Raw genomic sequence first — 12866 nt, forward strand, 5'->3', positions numbered from 1 at the left:
TGAGGGAGGCAGGTTAGCACAACATGGTAGCTGGATTAAATGTGGAGTTTCTTACTGGAAACAATTTACTGTATTTTTTAGAACTACACACTTTGGCCACATGCTTCCACAAATCAGAAGCAGATTTCTTATTCCTGCAATCTCAATCACATTCCTATTACAAAAATATACCATAATAATTATACCATGGTATTCTTGGCAGGATATTTTGTATTATATACCACTCTATTCAAAGAATGAATAACCAAAACACCACAAGTATGTCCTCCTTTTTTAAAAAATAAAACTATTTTGCCTTAAAAATCCAATTTGAAGCCAGAATTCCTCAATCACTCATTAATCTCTTCAGAGTTACAGCCTCCTCTATTAGAAACTGTTTGGTAGCTCACAGATTAAAATCAATAGTTTTTCTCATTAAATATAAATAGTCATTATGACACCAGACACATTGTTGCATGCTGTGAATCATATCTACATTGCATATAGACTTCTAATTTCACAATTTAAGCAAGAAGGGCACAATTTCTTTTTCTGGTTCCTTCTCCTAAAGTAACATTAAGCTCAAGAGGTCTACATTGCACCACAGGCATCTCGCATCAGAATTATACATCCCATACCTTGGACATGATTCCTTCTTTTATTCAACCAATACTTCTGGGTCCAAGACATTGGCAGCTTAATTAAATTATGCTTTATAGCTTTCAAGTTGGTTTAATATGGAAGGTTGAGTCAAGCCTGAAGATCCTTATCATATTACACCGGTGCTGATACAATCTAAATCTCTAGGGACTTATTTTTCTTTGGCAGGAAAAACAAATTTCACCGTTCGTAAATGTTATTGAATTTATACACAACGACTAAAGTGCACATCCATTTAAATAAAAGCCATTAAGTTTGTTAAAAAAAAAAACAGGAATGCCAACTCACATCTTGGCTTAATGCAGTAGCTGCAGTAGTTAGAGAATTGATATGTCAAAGGGTTTATTTCCTGCCCGTGAAGGGGAAATGAACTCAGTGATCTGAAAGGTCTTTTATTCTCCACCTACTCTGGTTGTAAGCATACTGGCAGGTCTAGACACAGATTAACACATTGTTTTCAAGGCATTTCAAGACCTGGAGCCTCAAGCAGGGAGGATGGTGTACCTGAAAGGAGTGGAGATGCTCCAAACAGGGAAGCCTGGGCTCCGGTCTCACTGCCTGCACTGGGCTGTGGAGTAACAACACTTCAGAGACTGAGCTCAGGTTTGCAGACTTCCTGCCTGAGCTTAGACAAACTCCTGAAGAGGTCTCTGCTTCAGCCCTTCTTACTAGTGACAACAACAGGAGGTGAGACTGGGGCTTTCTGGCCAAACTGAGATTCTTAAATCCCCACCAGGAACATCTGCCCTTCTCCTCTTTTGTCTGTTTCAGTAGTACCCAGCTCATGCTATCAAATACAACCATAGTCAACATGCAGCTACAGGGATATTCTCTCACACATACCCACCCAAAACTGTAGTTGCCAAAATATCAGCTTTGGAGAGCGCAGGAGAAAGGTTATTTTTGGACTAGGACCCCCAGTTTACGCCACCATACCCTGAGCAGCCTCGTAGACCCTACCAAAAGGAGAAAGCAAACCACAGCAAGGATGAGCAATCCCAGGCAGGAACGTTAACCCATTCTGCCCCCAAAGTACCCTTTTTGATGTAACACCTTCTAAGTCTATTGGACCAACTCTTAACCCTTGACACCAGAGAAAACCTTCCAGTAGCAACTGGTAGGACAGCATGCTTCAGGGTGAGGGACATGGCCTGGGATGGCTGCATTACTCCCTGCCTGCCACCTCTTACACAGCCCGCTCCACAAGCAGGAGGTGGAAACCACACTACATTTGGCATAGTCTTTTCTACTTCTCAGTTTACACATTCATAAACACCTGAGGGTGTCGATTCCAAAGTAAATGCTTTCCCACCTTCAGCCGTGGGACTTCCTGAAGAGGATAGAAGATCTGGGAGTTAGACACCAAAAGTAAATTTGAGACACAGTCCCTTGGAAAATTAAAAGCAGATCTTGATTCTTGCATGCCAACAGCCCTAAAGCAGTAATACAGCTTAGGGCCTCCCTTCTTGTACCCCTGTAGAACCAGCATGTTACTCATACATTAGAAGAATAAAAAAGTACACTGAGGATTACATTTCCCCACTAAAACACTTGCTTTTAGCTTCACAGCTACAGAGTGCCCTATTCAGAGAGTCCTCTCTTCCATGGTACGTGGATACCCCTTCTCTGTTGAAGTGACCAGATAAAGACAAAATTCCATCCCTTTCCTCTAACTACTTATTTGCTATACACTGTATAATGTTATCAAATCATCCAGCCTAAAGGGAAAGAAATGCATGATTTTCAGAATGAAGTCACCATTGTACAAAATTAACTCTGTGACCACATCAGCAACAAGCATAAATGAAGTAGGAAACTTTGGTTGCATTGCACAAACAATTAATCATCTCTCTCTTGAAAAAAAAAAAAAGGGGCGGGGGGGGCAGTTCTCCATTTCTTGGGCATTTCCCTCTTTTTCATTTTTTTTCTGTGCCACAAAACATAGCATTTTCACAATTTGTGTACAGTTATGTACTTAAAATCTATGTAGCGTTAAAGATCTATGTAGAAAGATCAAAACCTGTGTGGTACCTACCTCTGCCAGATGCAGAAGCTCTGGTTTTCCATGCCATCGCAGTTCAGCAGTAGTAGCAGTGCTGACTGAAACTTTTCCCTCTAACACTTCACAAACATGTAACCCTTGCTTGGGTACCCTGTCTACTTGTTGCACGTCACTTTAAGTATCAGTGAGAATAGAAAGAATAATAAAAAAAGAAAAAATGCAGAGGGATTATTAATCATACTGCATTATGAGAGTCACTTTACTGTTGCAGAACCTGTAGCACTCTTAAACATACTTTCTCATACTTCACCTTAAAAAAAAAAAAATTCAGCACCATTGTGGCAGAGCTGTAAAATGATCCTAGTGGTGGTTTATTTAGCAATTCAGGCAATTGAGTTTGATAAATGACCACCGAGAACTGTTTTCTGGAGGAAACCCATTCATCTTGGAGGCAGCCAGCGATAGAAGAGGCAGCATGGGGGCTGCGAGCCCTGGCACTGCAGCTGCCTGCTCTGCCCTCTGCTTTCAAAGGCTTCCCAAGTCTTTCTCTACTTCTGTTTCAGTTCTCCAGGTCTGACTGGCAGCCGGCGAACAGACGACTGGCCGCTCTCTCCCAGCATCTCCCTTCCTGGCTCAAGTCCCTCTTCCCGCTCCCACTTACCTTCCCCAGGGCATCGGCTTCAGCCTCCCGGACACCCCAGCTCTGCTGCAGCGACACGGACACGCAGACACAGGGAGTCTCCCTGCCCTGGGCACGCCAGGAAACTCTGCCTAACACTTCAGAACACTCAGCCGTTAGGAACTAAAAACAGATCCTGTGCGAGGCTGGATGTATTTTTGTCTGCAGGCTACACACCCTCCTCCCGTTCAATTTTTTCCATTGGTGGAACAGCATGATGCAGACTTAACCAGAGGGTGGTTTTCCACGGGCCGCCTGAAACGATTACGCGGGCTGGCCTGCCACTATGCCGGGCAGCCGCCAGGGAATACGCCATGACTGGGCTCTTGTCTGACTCCGCATTCCTCCGTTGTCAGGCTGCTTCCACAGGAAAGCTGCTCAGAGAGCTGCTGAGTAGAGAGCAGTTTGCTTGCCTGAAAGTAGCACCAGGGTCTCCTTTTTTCTTTTTTCTTTATTTTTTTTTTTTTTCTGATTTTTGAGTTAAAAAAAAATAGAAATTAAACTTGCTAGGAGGGAGTAGGTATTCCTAACATCCTTATATGAGTCGCCCTGGCAAAAAACATAACTCCCCAAACCACAGCAGGAACATTGTAGTCATGAAAACACACTCTTAAGAGCATCCTTCAGCCACGTTTAATAATCATGCACAATGGCATCACATATACAACCACCAGCTCTGGTGCTCTCTTCCTTGCTGTTTTATTTTGTCATACTTTTTATACCGTCCTGTGGAGAAATAGTTGGTTTTTAGTAACTGATAAAATGGGTCTCTTAAGATGCAAATGTTGTCTCCAAGTTTCGATATACAGAGACAGACTGTTAAATCCGTAGTTAGATGCATGAACAATTGCTTTATTATCAGAAAGGCTCAACACTTCACTGATTGCAGCAACGGTTTGTGAATAAACTCAGTTGAAAAACAAGGCATTTATTCAAATACTATAATAAAACTGCAGGGTCATATTCAGGTGCCAAGCATTAAAATATAGCCAAGTTACACTGCAGATGATGTATTCAATTGAAATTAAACACATGAACACTATAATAGAAATCATTAGTAAACCACAAAAGCCCCAAATCAATATGTATGTCCACAAAAACAAAATAACTATTTGCATTATAACATGGGAATTGCCAGCTAAAAGTAGACCTCTGTTTCACTGTGTCCACCATCCTGTCTCATTACAAGGGATGCTCCATAACCCAGCAGCTTTGGAGTGATTTAAAATAAAATTCAATTTCATCTCCAAAGCACAGTTACAGTTAACTTCTTCATTAGAAAATGACGACTTGGATGTCTGCTCAGACTTCACAGGTTGACAATTTTAGCACCGAATACACTCTTCTCATCATGACAAAGGTCAAATCCTTCTTCGAATTCCAATGGCCTCAATTAAGGTTTCCATAAGCAAGTTCCACAGGTTAGTTTTTGTTAAACTTAACAGAGCAGTACATGACTTATGCTCATTCTCCTAATTCTACACCTGAATATATGTCTGGAGGCTTCACACCTGCTTGTTCTGGTAACGACTTTGCTCATTGTGAAAAGCAGACTATTTTCTTTTCACTGTTCCCAGTACAGTTATATTCTCTATACCTAGCACTGCTGTGGTCCAACTATTCCACTAACAGGCTAGATCCAAGACCTGGGACTAACGTGGAAGCAGTGACAGCTCATGAGTCAAAGCACCAGATCTCTCAGGAGCAATAGTTGGCCTCCAGTCCCATCCCCCTTCTCACATAGAGTACTGCATTTCCTTCATGAGTCTACCTCTTAGTTGATTAATAAACCATGTTCAAATGATTCATTAGATATGGTTAGCCTCCAACCATCCCAGAAGCCTTTCATCATAGCCTATTTTGTCAAATTCATCTTTCTTAAAGGTGAATGTTAAGAAGTATAAATACTATTCTCAGAGATGCCTCTCCAGAACCCTGCACAATAACTTCAGTTCTTCCCTAACTCAACAAGATGTACCTGGGATAACATAATCTAGGACTCAGCTGAATCACATTAGTGCCCCACAATCTTCCAGCAACAGATAATAAAGCTGCCTATTCCCTTCCTTTTTCATTTTGAGAAGGTGACTCCCAAATGTCAACAGGCATTCTTGCTATTAGTGCAAAGCACGCAATCCTGTACTTTCTCCTTCTTCAAGTTCACTGCATTTTATCATTCCAGTCCTAGGGGTCATTCAGTTATTTACTACATTATTTCTAATCTACCTGTGTATTTTCTATATCTCCCACTTCTTTTCAGCCAGTTTCACCAATGCATTCCCATTTGCTGTGACAAGCCAACCAACACTCATTAAGTTTGCTCTCAAGACTCCAGTTGATACTCCCCAAGTTTTTTTATTCTTGTTTCCACCCCTAACATACTGAACTGATTACTTTTAGCACACTGACATTACATGTTGAAGGCATACTTTTCTGACTTCTATTTGACTTACACGGAGCTTTAACATTCTCCATCTCACATCTGCTGCAAGAGCCTTCCCCTGACCACTGGGCCTCCTCCTGCCTTGCTCCTTGAGAAGCTTTTTGGGGAGCAGGCAGGGCAGGGTGACAGGGCTTTGGTAAAGCCTAGCTTGTGGGTTACAGCATTAGTGTCCCTCTTTATTACACCCCCAAAAACTAAGTCTCCACACATCCACCTCATCCCCTTTTTCTGACCCACTGCCTGGTCGTTACCAACTTTGGACAATCAGATAAGGAAATACTCACTGGGGACCCACAAGAGATAGGCAAGCTCCATGCTGAACACAACAGATTAATCTTTTATTACTATGTGAAGTATTTATGTGCCTCACAATCTTCCACAAATGTATCATCACAGCATTGCTGGAAGAAAGGTGCCATTATCTGCATTTTCTAGAGAACTGCTAGGTCACATAGGAAATTAAAGAGTATCTCAATACAGTAAGAGGAGCTCTGTAGCTTGTGTTAATGCATATCTCTGTTAGCTTAACAGCCCTTAACATCTCTGTTTTGCAGTAAAAACAAACCACAGTTAGTGCAGAGAAGTCCATAATGGAATTAAAAATAAAAGTTGTGCCTTGGATCACAGGTAGGCTATATAAACACTCTAGATAACAAGGATGTTATGAAAGCTGTATGTTAAACATGTGTTCTGTAGAATGATTTAAAGCCAATAACTTATTTTTATAGATGGAGATAAATTAATTATCAAAATTAAAGAGATCTATTTTAACCTATGCTTTATGCTACTTTTACACTACAAAAACATTTATATTTTACTTTGAAAGTGCTACAACATCCCATTGCCACCACTGTTTTGTTTTCTAAGCAATGGAAATCCACTAAGAAAACACAGAAAATGCACGTGTCCCCAGAATTCATGCTAAGAAGACAACACACCTCCTTCCCTAAAGTCAGCCCATTTTTATAAACATATGTCACCTCTATAAAATATCTTTTCCTAGACACAGTCCAGTCTGTTTCTGAGAGGCCAGTTCTCAACTTTTGCCTCTCTTGCCTGGCTGACCTGACACTAATACAGCTGAGCTGTGTGAAAATCCCTGGTCCATAAGGTCCCTTGGCCAATACTCCACAGATAGGCACTGAATAGCCACACATGGAGAAATTTCAGTGTCTTGCCAATCATGGCTTATCCAGAGACTGGCAGATGTGTACAAACACCTCCCATGAAACCCAAAACATGTTCCCATGTTTTCCAAAATGGGGTATGTGTAGGAATTAAAGAAGTCTGAAGCAGAAAATCACGTTTCTCAAATCAGAAACCTCCAATGGAGTTCTCAAGAAAGCTAGGAAGTTGTGCTAGGCTCAGTGTAACTATAGTGCTGAAAAATAATTACATGTTATTGTCAACCTGATTAATAACCAGATATGAGTTTCAAAGCTTCGTTGATTTCATGACTAAAACATCTGAATCACGCAACATCTACTAGAGAAATAGTCTCAATTAAACTGTCCTCAAGGTCCATCCTTAGCATATTTGTCCTTGAAGGAGAACTGCACAAGAAATCCAGTGATCGCCCATTCAGCCGGTGATTAAGGGAAAACCTTAAACCACATTAAATTCTCCAGAAGACATCAATTCAGTTTCTGAGAACTTCTCACCTTTCTGCAAACCAGTGCTCACACACTTGGCTTCCTGGTCTCAGCTCCAAATGTTTGTCAAATGGAAATGGACAAATATAATTGAGGTAATTTTTATTTAGTTCTGATTCAGAGGAGTATGGAAGAACAATGAACAGGAGCCCAAGTGTTAGCACGTTCCTTCTCGACAGAGCTCACAGACCCCAGCAGGACATTTCACTTCCCAAATGACAGCATCAACACAAGCCTTAACAGCTCTGGCTATAGGTCAGAATAGATGTTAATCAATGAAAAATGCCATAGATTAGTACAATTTTATAGCCTTAGTTATCACAGAGACTTAACAATACCATAAGTGGCTACTACCTTCCTGTCAGAGGCTCCTGTTGTCCCTGTGAAATGCTGTAATACAGGAGATCAAAGGGATGCTCCCCATCCCCACCTTTCTGTGAGGCCAGCGTGCCCTTCCAAGCTCAGCAGAGAGACTCCTGCCCAGGCCCTCACCACATGCACGTCGTGCTCCTCTCAAATGGGTTTTTCCAGCATCCAAAACAGGGTGAACCCGCTGACATTTAAGGCATGCAATAAGCCATACCTGATGTTTAAAACAAGATGAAATTTTTCCTTTATTTTTAGGTTGCACGGTTCTCTAGCGCTGCTGTAGACAGGGTCTTACTATTTGTGGTTATTTTCTATTTTCAAGTGAGTTATATGGAATAGTTCGGGAGTCAAAGTGCCTCTAGTTACCGTCTTATTAATTTCAGTGTAATTAAATGAAGAAAGACACAGCAAGATCATGTGATAGCAGGGCATGTGGCAGAGGCATTACTGAAAAATGGGAAATCAATTAGGAGAGAAAAAGAGGTGAACTATGCAACAAACCCATCTCCTCAATTTAGATGACTAAGTGCACTGGATGTGAGAAGCCTGGCCTGCAATGACCAATCAGTAACCCTATACTGTGTCTGGCTGGGATAGAGTTAATTTTCTTCATAGCAGCCCCTATGGTTCTGTGTTTTGGATTTGTGACCTAAACAGTGTTGATAACACACTAGTGTTTGCACTATTGCAGAACAGTGCTGGCACAGCACCAAGGCTTTCTCCAGTTCTCACCCTGTCCTACCAGCAAGCAGCCTGAGGTGGGCAAGAGGCAAGGGGAGGAGAGACAGCTGGGATATCTGACTCAAACAGACCAAATGGATATCCTACACCATATAATGTCATGCTCAGCAATAAAAATGGGGTGTTGTTTTGCCAAGGTTGCCATTGCCACATCTGAGACCAAGAAGGCCCTCACAAGAGTCAGCCTCTGAGACCAAGGTGACCTTCAGAACCATTGATAGCTACTGCTACAGACAGGGTCACCCTCCATGGCCTCAGAGGCTCACACTTCTTAATTTTATTTTTTCTTCAGAACAAATGGTAAAAGCTTCATCTTTGAAAAATAAAGTGAGAGAGAAATACTGATACCCCAGGAAAAGATAGGAACTTTCCACAGAGTGTTTCCAAAAGACTGACTCAATTTCAAAGATACGGTGATTTCAAATTGGGTCCATCTCTTTGAAACACCCTCTATATCACTGCAGCAGAACTGATGCATCCTTTTTGACAAGTACCCTACTTCACCCTCTTCAATACATAACTAGCAGTAACAAATTTCTGTTAACTAGGTAACTGTATCTTCCGAGCTATAATTAAATTTTACTTTACTACAACATATAGGTGTAAAAATGCTGTCAATTTAGGACTGTTACTTTGTAGGAACAAAATGCTAAAACTTGGACAAATCTCACCAAAAAAAAAAAAAAAAAAAGAGTGGAAAGATTTTTTTTAATGCATTTGGTTAAAAAATGAGAACTGATGCTTTCACACATCCTGCTGAAAAAAAAAGCACATCTATTAAACATGTAAAAATATTTGAAGGTGGAGTCATTTGTCACAAGAATATACTAGGAGATCTTACAACATAAATATTTATAAAGCACAGATGTTATTTCACATTGCATTACTACCATAGCTTGTTCCATTAACTGATCCAACAGACCAGCTAATTGCTTGTGCAAGATTGACTATTTGCTATCACCCATTCAAGGCAGAAGAACAACCAGTTGCTGGAGGGCAGGGAAGGTTTGAGGGGTTGATTTCTAACCAAATCTATTTAATAATTTTTCATTGTAATAGTGATCATTCTGTCATCAATTAAGTTAGAAAAATCTGCAGATATAAATAAATGTAAGAGAAGGATAAGTATGGCAAAGTTTCTAATAAAATTATGTCAAATTGGTGTTTGCTTCAATAGCATGCACCTAAAGGCATACAAAATAGATTTTGTTGCATAATGAATTTTAACTAAAGTACTCCTGCATATGCACCTTATTTTACAGGAAGCTTCAAGACATTAATGTTTCCCCTGAAGTTTCAGATCCTAGGGTTATATGAGTATACAGCTAATTCTGCTTGACAATACTTCTAATCCTTCTGTTAGTAGAGAAGCACTTCAAAACACAAAATAAGGAATTAACACAACATAAGGAATATTAAAAATGTCAAATTCAGGGGGAGGGGGGTTGCTTGTTTGCTGCTTCTTTTAAAAGTCTTTATTGTGATTTCTCATTATAGCTAGCTGGCAAACCTACTAAAAGTGGTAAATGGCAATATTAGGAGCTTATTACAGTACCATTAAATTAACTAAAAGAAATACTGGGGTATAAAAGCTAGAAGAATTCTGGCTAACATGTGTTGATCATACCCATACACACTGCCTGAACAGAGCAACACACAGATCCCACAAGCGGCTGCAAAGCTATTTGCCTGGAGCAGAGTGAACAACGAGAACAAGCTCAACATCTGCCATGGTGTCCAACTGTTCACAACCATTTTTCTGGTCAGAGAGGGTATTGTTTAAGTTGACAGGTTCCTAATGGTCTGAATTATTTAGCAGTTCTCAAAAGACTCTTTCTACTCATTACAGGGGAAAATGCAAACCATTGCAGCCGAGGTTCCCTTGCTCCCCGGGAACTGATCATGCTAATTGAGGAGAACATCACAATGTGTCCCGTTTTAAGCACATGAGCTAAGTGGGCAAGAGGCTTCTATTATCCCCGTCATACAATGAAAGACGGAGGGCGCTGACTTCCGCAAGGATACACACCATAGTATAGCGTCTCAACAGTTTTTAGAAACCTCATTTTAAACAAAGAGAACATATGTTGCTGATAAGCACTGCATCTACCAAATGAAGTAAACAAGTAAATTATATTAAAGAGAAATTGGAAACACACTGTTTCAAGCCTGAACACTAAGTGAACAACAGTAAGCATCTCAACATATGGGAAGTTATGGGGATGGAAAGGCAAAATAGCTGTTTATTTATTTTTCTTCTCATCTGCCATATGATAGATGACAGGTATAAACAAATTGATGTAGCAGCATGAGAGGTTACAGAAAAATGACACTCATACTTAAAGAGCTAGATCATTCAAAGATATTCCCACATCTAGTATCTATAAATATGAAGTGGAACAGTACTAGTAAGGAAGCAGAATAACAGCAGCTTTACTTATGATGGATTATTCCTTTGTCACTTATCTTAACAGTAATCAAACATGCTGCAGCAGTAACTCTCTCATGTAATCCCGGCTTTCCTGAACACAGGACAAAACACAACAGACTTACAATCAACAGGACTGCCTTATTTTCCTCACAGCACTAGGAGGCCTCTAAAATTTTTAATCCCTTCAAAATTGTAACACCTGAACAGAATTCCTCACATAAACTTTGTCAGGAATGTTAGTGTAGTAATTATGAATGTCTGCAATAGACTCCTATTACCAAAACACAGACCATGTGTGAGAAGAAAGAGATTTACAAATGCGTTCAAAGGCTATAAAGGAAGACATGTAAATATTTAGTAGATTACCATATGGAACACAACAGATACAGAGAATTGCCAGTTTGATGGAAGGACAAATAGAAAGAGAAAACTTAAAAATTAATATTATTACTTCTGTTCATAAGCAACCACAATGTAGATAAGAAATAGCAAAAATAAACTACCTCAATGCATATTATAGGAGTTGGGGAAATTCCTTTCCTCTTCTTTAAAAAGAGGCTACAGAGTTAAGCTTTTCAATTAACATGAACAAAAAGACACTGGTTTACATTGAAAATCTATATTTTGTCATCTGCATGTAAACATTTCCAGAAGCAGAAGATTAAGTCAGCTAGCTAAATAGAAAGACATTAAATATTTTACCAGCATGACATTGTGAATCAATAACTAAAATCCCAAAAAAGCAAAGAGACAACATGATACCAGCCTATTCAGCCATAAAATTAATTTCCAATAACCACATTTTAGCATGCAGCTTAGATCATACGTAGCATTTCCCTGTTTGAGAGCATGCAAGATTGATTATAACAGGCTCAATTGTCCCATGCACAGGCAAACAACACATAAGGAATAATTAAATCATCAAGATTCCCCCCACTGAGCCTCCTACACATGCTTACACTCAGGCGAGGGAGAGGTGGAGTCCCTCCCAAGAAACAAAAATGTAGGATTATGTGAGAAGCCTAAGACCATCTGCACAAAGTCATGTGGCCAGGGATTTCCTCCTCTCCATGCTGCGCACAGGGCATCCTTCCCCACTTCCAGTCTGAGCCGTGGGGAGGGCAGTTGAGATGGGCTTTATTTCCCAGATCAGGAACAAAAGGAAATCAAGGACCAGGGGTTTCTGAGGTCCCCGCTGCCCATACTTACTGCCTTCAAAGCTAAGCCATTTAAGGATGTAATCCTTACTACCCCAATCTGCAAAAGTTCATCATGTCTGGTTTGTTGTGAAATTCTGCACATCCTGGTCCCCAGCCCAGCCCCACTTGCACCCCCTCCCATGTGCTGCGCTCCCCCCGGAGCTGAGCCGGCCAGACACAGTCACGCTGCTTCCATCCATCTCCTAGGGACAGTGTAATGGGGCTCTTCCCAGTAACCACGAAGACTGCAAGAAAGACACAAGCCTTTCCCCACACAGATCCCAGAGTTTAATGTGAATTAATAAGCAGAGCATGGACATTTTCTGTTTCCTATTTTCTCTCAACTAATTTGAGTTTCTTTCTCCTTGCCTGAGGTAGAAAGCTAAGATCAGGGAAGAAAAAAAATGTTCTTGAGCTCAACAGGATATCTTGTTAGGGTATGGCAGCCTCAAGGACTCTTTCCTCTTTCCTGGCATCAGAGAAGTGGATTATAATTAACATTTCTGATGGTTCACTTTTTCCATGGGGCCCAGAGGGGAATTCTATACCATTTTTCCATATATAATAAAACATTAACTGTATTGCAGTAAAGGCAACCCACAAAGCAATGTTTGGATGCTCTTTGACTTGAGTATCCCTAAGCAATTTGTAGAAGCAGACCTGTTTTTCCAAAGTGCTTTACTCTTTCTAAACAATGCTCAAGCCCATGTG

Source organism: Nesoenas mayeri (assembly GCF_963082525.1).
Source record: "Nesoenas mayeri genome assembly, chromosome: 3".
NCBI lineage: Eukaryota > Metazoa > Chordata > Aves > Columbiformes > Columbidae > Nesoenas > Nesoenas mayeri.